We start from the raw sequence: 6000 nt of genomic DNA on the forward strand, positions 1-6000 counted from the left end.
TGGGTCTCTTGACTCCAACCCATGTATCCTGTCCCACAGGCATGCAACATATTAAAGGACAGTGGTTTCTCACCAGTGGTTTCTCCCAACAATAATTCCTTTGATATCTTACTTAGCTTGTGGGCACATGAGTTTGAAAGATTTTTACCTTCTAAGCAGTTTTTATTAAGAATTAGTGTCTTTCTTTTCATTACTCAATGAAAATAGAGTAACACCCTTTCCCACAATGATTTGATATGATACCTAAGCAAAGCAATTAATATTTCAGTAAGTCTTTGTAGTCCAAGAACAGACTGTGTAGACATTTGGCATTTTAATTCCTGAAAATTGCTTTGTGCCCATACCCACCATTTGCCAGTCTTAGGAATCCAGAGACTGTCTTATGTGTTAGAAAAAAAGAGCAAATAATTTGGAGTCCCAAGATATGGGACTTGTTAGCTGAGTGATGTTGAGAAGGGCACTCAGCTTTATTGAGTCTCAAGTTCTGAAAAACTACCATCTGAAAATGACACCCTCCTTACAGGATTGTTATAAAGATTAAATAAAACCATACAGGAACATTTTGTCATATTTAGCCTACTCAAAGATAGAAATTTGACAGCAAAAATAAACTTAAAAAAATCCTGGTATCTATAATAATAAAAGCATAACATGCTAATTAGACCAGATGACCTTCCAGATGAAGCTGGGGCTGTGAAGGAAGTCTGGGTCCGGGGTATTGGAGGATAGCCAGTACTGGCAGCCGGGGGGAAGGAAGGCCTGCTCTTGCACAAATTTTGTGCATCGGGCCTCTAGTAATATATAAGATATTTGTTTCTATGTTGCATTAAAATCAAATAAACAAAAAAATGTTTATAAACTAGAAGATAAGAACAATATTCCCTCACAGCTTCAGAAAGGGATCAAAATGCTGACTTGTGGGGAATTGTTAGTGTGCGTGCATATGTGTTTGTGTGTGTGTGTTTTGTGGTTCCTTTCCTGGATGAGACAAATATTAGTGTTGAGTTTTATGCTGGTACAGGATCAAGAATACCTGCAGAGGAGGTAAAAAATGTATGCTTTCAGGATCCAAGCAAGTAAATTAGAAAGGACTCCTTACTCTTTTACATTTAGAATACAAATAGTATAGCTACTGTTGGGTGGTAAGTTCTCCCAGAGAGAGTGCTACAAAACATGGGCTTTGGAGTCCAACAGACTCCAAGTCAAACTTCACCTCTTCTTACTAGCTCATGATTTGGGCAAATTGCATACATTTGTTCTAAGAATTAAATTTAAAAAATGTAGGTAAAAAGGCAGTGGTTCATTTCCTGGTCATAATAAGCACTGGATAAAGGTAGAATGGTGTTATGAGTCCTTGTATTTCAGCTTCATTTTTTTTCTCTTTAATCTAATGTTTTAGTCAACAGAAAGGATATTAGGTGAGTTGAGTTCTGACAGGGTCAGCAGTATTAGAAAAGGGGACCCTTGGACTTGGTGATGCAACCCCTATTTATCACGCCTTTGCTAGCACACTCTTAGGTATGCATGAGGCATGTCAGTGGGAAAAAAAGGAACCCTTTGTTCAAAAATGTTTAGCCAACCACATTTCATGATGGCATTTCTTTATCTTGGTTTTGTAAATGCTCAGGAATTGTGGCTGCTTTGAAATTTCTGCCAGAAATTTCAGGGATTTTTTGATGCATCAGAACAAAAATGAAATAGGGGTGGGGAGCAGAGGAAGGCTTTTTTCTGCACATTACTCATTTACCTGTTAGATGGCACCAACAAGCCATTTGGACTCTAAGCTGACACGGGTCTCTTTGGGTTTCAGGTACTGCGAGCTGTGATAGGATAGACTGTTGACAGTTCCCATATTTGAAGCCTCGCTCTGCCCAAATCCTTTGGATTTAGTGGAGTCGGTATTAACTGAAGTGAAAGGACATAGCAATTAAATTCTTGAGTTCCCAGATAAGGCTTGGGATGGTGTCATTTCTTTCCCTGGAAATAGTTCAGATGCACTTTAGTTTGGCTCACGGATTTGCATCTCTGGAATATAAAGAGGCAGGGATGTAGCCTGAGAATTGCCTGGGTTTACTTAGAAAAATATTCCTAATTACTTAGGGAGACTCCAGTGACCACCACTACCAGGAATTTTTCCCTTTGTTCTCCACTGGTCCCTCCCCTTACCTCATCTCAAAGAAGGTAAGTCTAGTCCAATGCTAGCCTTTTGGCTACAGCGGTACCCAGCCAGCCTGGCTACGGTACATCAAGGACCCGTGGAGAATCCCCACCCCAGTGCATGCTCCTGGGTCCGCTTAACTCCGTAACCACATGGGAAAGCGGCAGTGAGAGTGAGGCAGAGCTGAGTAGAATCCTGGCTCAGCCTCTAACAGCAAACTTGGGCAAATTAATTGACTTCTGGTTTCTAACCTCCTAACACATAAAAGGAATAATAATATCTCTGTAGTCTAGTCAAACTAAAAAACAATCTCCCCTTTCCCCACTTAATAGCCACTTTGCATGAAATGGGAAGAAAAACTGGATATATTCTCAGGTGCCACCCGTGTTTTGGCCTTGAGCTAGTGCTGCACTGAATGACCAGGTCAGGTCTGAGTGTCTGTCTGTCCCTAAGGCAGCCTGCAATATAGTGGGAAACTGGCCAATGTATTTGAATGCCCTGGCGCCCTTCCCCCTCTTCAAAACCTCTTCCATCACTTGCCTTATCTACAAACATTCTCTAGAGACTGGCCAGACAGGGCTTAATATCTCCACAGAAATCTACCAGTTTTCCATGATTCTCCACCACATTCCTGGGAGTTAGCCACAGACTCACTCCAGATCTCGAATGGGGTTTGTGCCTGCGCCACACTCTGCAGTGGCCTCGCTTGCTGCCTCTAGTTAACTGCATGAGCCACATAAAAATTCCTGCCACAAACCTCAGCAAAGGGGATGCACTTCAGTTTCATAAATGATTGACAAAAATAGTGTCAAACTTTACCTCCGCTAATACACGGGCCAACTCCTTCCCGAGAGGGAGTTCAGAAAAATAGGGCCTCCCTACCACCAGGCCTCTAATCATTAAACGAACCAGAAACCATTGCTTAGGCCCGACAAATATACATGGTGACAATGTGACAACCATTCTAGAGGAGTTATATGCAGACCTAAGGAAGAGTGGACCATGTTCCTTAGAAAATAACATATTTTTAGAAAGTGTAGACTTGAAGGAGAAAGTTCATGTTTTTTGGTTTTTTTTTATGATTAATCTTTTTCTTTTTCAAAAATCCCTTAGTAACTTATCCTACAGACAGTCGGTTTCTTCCCATTGACTTCCAATGGCAGAGGAAGCTCCTCCTAAGCCACAAGCTCTTGTGCCCGAGGCGATAGTAGGTCTCTGATTTGTGCCTGAGTCTCATTCACATTTGTTTATTGTGGAGATGGGACGGGCCCTGTGGTATTTACTACTCCTCAGATAAAATTGCGCTCTGGCCAGAGAAGAATATGAGCTATAGCGTCAGAGAAGGGCATCTTCAATCAATGCTGCCTTGTGTCTGTTCTATAGAGAGACTCTGTCAGGCAAGGCTTTAGTGGTCCTCCATCAAAGGTAGGAAACAGCCATGCGTCAGTAAATGATTGACCCGGCTGCCCTGGCTGATAAGCTTAGGCAAACAGGCTTGATTTGCTACAGCAGTTTCAAGATTTTAACTCCCTGGGCTCCAAAGCAGAAAAATGCACATACCTTCCTGGGAGATCCTATCATCTGAGGTTGACAGCCCTGTGCAGGAACAGCTCGTTCCTCAGAATTATGTATAACATTTCTGGTATATATTGAAATTGGAAAGAATTCATACAAGCAAAATTCTGGAACAAAACCACGTTCGCAGAACTGAATGATGGAAGAATTTCAATAAATAAATAATATGATTTTTTTTTATAAAGAACGATAAAAAACTTTCCAAAGTTTCGAACAACAATTTTGTAGAGGAACAACAATTTTCAAAGGAGAGAGAAGATGGAAGATAACTACAACCCACTTCCAGGACATGTTTGAACAAATGACTGAATTCTCTGGACACACACCCACATCTACCACATCAACCTCAGCGGACCATCATCGGACGCTCTGGCTACAAGACTGGGCAAAATGCTGGTTCTGTGATCTTGAGAGAAGGGGCTGCGACCACAGATCACCTACCTTGATTGCGGAATTAAATTAGTCTTTTCTCAGCTTCCTTCTTGACTTTGCAGTGATAGCCACGATTGTTCCAATCCTTGCTGAAGAGTTTCAGATGTTGGGAAGAAGCATCTGCATTGGGCTTCCACTTTTCCCCCAAATTGAGGAGTTCTCCTCCGTTTCCTACCCCACTCTCTCTGGCTCCTGCAGACAGTGGTCACGGGCTGTAACTTGCTTGCAGCCAGGTATGTTGACAGATGTGAAGGAGGGAGGCCGTACTGGTCTCAGCTGCCTGGTCTGGCCAATCATTACACACCAGGCCAGGCTTAGTCCTGCTCAAACCTGACCAGAGATCTTGGTGACAAAAATAGATAGCAGAACTGTGGGAGGGTCTGTTAGCTACGGACTGTCCAGAAAAGCAATTTCCTTGCAATTGGATCTGTGAAGTATATAGGAAGAAAATACCTTTTATTTCACTCCTTTTTTTTAAAAAAAAATGTATTTTTATTGATTACAGAGAGGAAGAGGGAAAGAGAGAGATAGAAACATCAGTGATGAGAGAGAATCATTGATCAGCTGCCCCCTGGATGTCCCACACTGGGGATCAAACTGTTATCTCCTGGTTCATCAACCACTGAGCCATGCTGGCTGGGCTATTTCACTCCATTTAATGTTAGCAATATCAAAAGGGAATTTGGAGGTCACTTTATCAAATCTCTCATTTAATAATGGAGTTTCCTATATTGAATTCCTGTCATGTGAGAATCATCTGGAAGTTCCTTGATCAAATAGGGCTGCCATTTATCGATAGGGCACTATATATGTTAGGTATTTTATATGGATTACCACAAACTGTCATAATTACCTTGAGATTTTGTTCCTATTTTATGGTTAAGGGAACAGAGGCTCAAATGGATAATGGTCATGAAATGAGTAGGTGCTGAAGCCAGGATTTGAACTCAAGTCTGCTTAAAAATCAGTACCAGTGTCAAAGCACTTTCTATGATTCACTCTGTGGTTGGCTGCATAAAAGTCCCCAAAGATGTCCATGCCCTAATCCCCAGAACATGAGATGTCATCTTACATCATAAAAGGGACTTTGCAAATGCAATTAAGGATTCTGAGATGGGAGACTATCCTGGATTATCCAGGTTGGCCCCGTGTATACTAAAAGGCCTCTTAAGAGGTCAGAGTCAAAGAAGATGTGATAAGAGAAGCAGAGTCAGAGGGAGATTGAAGATGTCACGCTGCTGGCTTTAATGATGGAGTAAGGGACCATGAGCCAAGGAAGGTAGCTTCGAACTTGAAAAGGCAAGAAAATGGATTTTCTTTTAGAGCCTCCAGGAGGTACATAGTGCCAGCCCAGTGCAGACTTCTGAGTCCAGACTTGAAAGGTAATACATTTGTGTTATTGTAAGTAACAAAATTTACGATAGTTTGTTATATCAGCAACAGCAAACTGATACACACTCTCCCAGAAATACTCTTTGTGATGGTGAGCTTACTCTCTCACTTAGCATCCATTCCACATAAGAATACTCTTTATTAAACAAAGCTCCTCTTTTTGTAATGGCAACTCGTGGGTTCCACCTCTTCCCTGCACATCAGGCACTTGGGATGCAGCTGGAAATGATGAGAAAAAACACTGGGAACGGACTCAGAGCCTGAATTCTAGTCCCAGCTCTGCATTAGGCCACACAGTCTGGCTTTCCATTTTCTCTCCTATAACAGCGCCTGGACAAATGTTCTTTGGTCACTTCCACATCTAAAATCATAAGATTCTAAAATCTCAGTCGTGTAACAATTTGAAAATACTGGAAGATATTCCTGTCACTTTTCTCTCAATC

At 41.7% G+C, this 6000-nt stretch overlaps 1 protein-coding gene across 6 annotated transcripts in view; it reads right to left on the reverse strand.

Moving 5' to 3' along the window:
- The window catches only part of PHLDB2 (pleckstrin homology like domain family B member 2), a 242294-nt gene extending 237965 nt beyond the window's left edge, over positions 1-4329 (reverse strand). For 3 of the 6 annotated variants that reach the window (XM_059687879.1, XM_059687880.1, XM_059687878.1), the window contains exon 1: positions 4175-4326. The gene's annotated coding sequence lies outside the window, so the exon portion shown is untranslated. Of the gene's footprint in view, positions 1-4174 lie in introns of all 6 variants that reach the window. The other 3 variants (XM_059687871.1, XM_059687876.1, XM_059687877.1) reach the window with 3 other exon arrangements.
- Between the last annotated feature and the right edge of the window lie 1671 nt (positions 4330-6000).

The sequence above is a fragment of the Myotis daubentonii genome, chromosome 3 (assembly GCF_963259705.1).
Source record: "Myotis daubentonii chromosome 3, mMyoDau2.1, whole genome shotgun sequence".
NCBI classification, from domain to species: Eukaryota; Metazoa; Chordata; class Mammalia; order Chiroptera; family Vespertilionidae; genus Myotis; species Myotis daubentonii.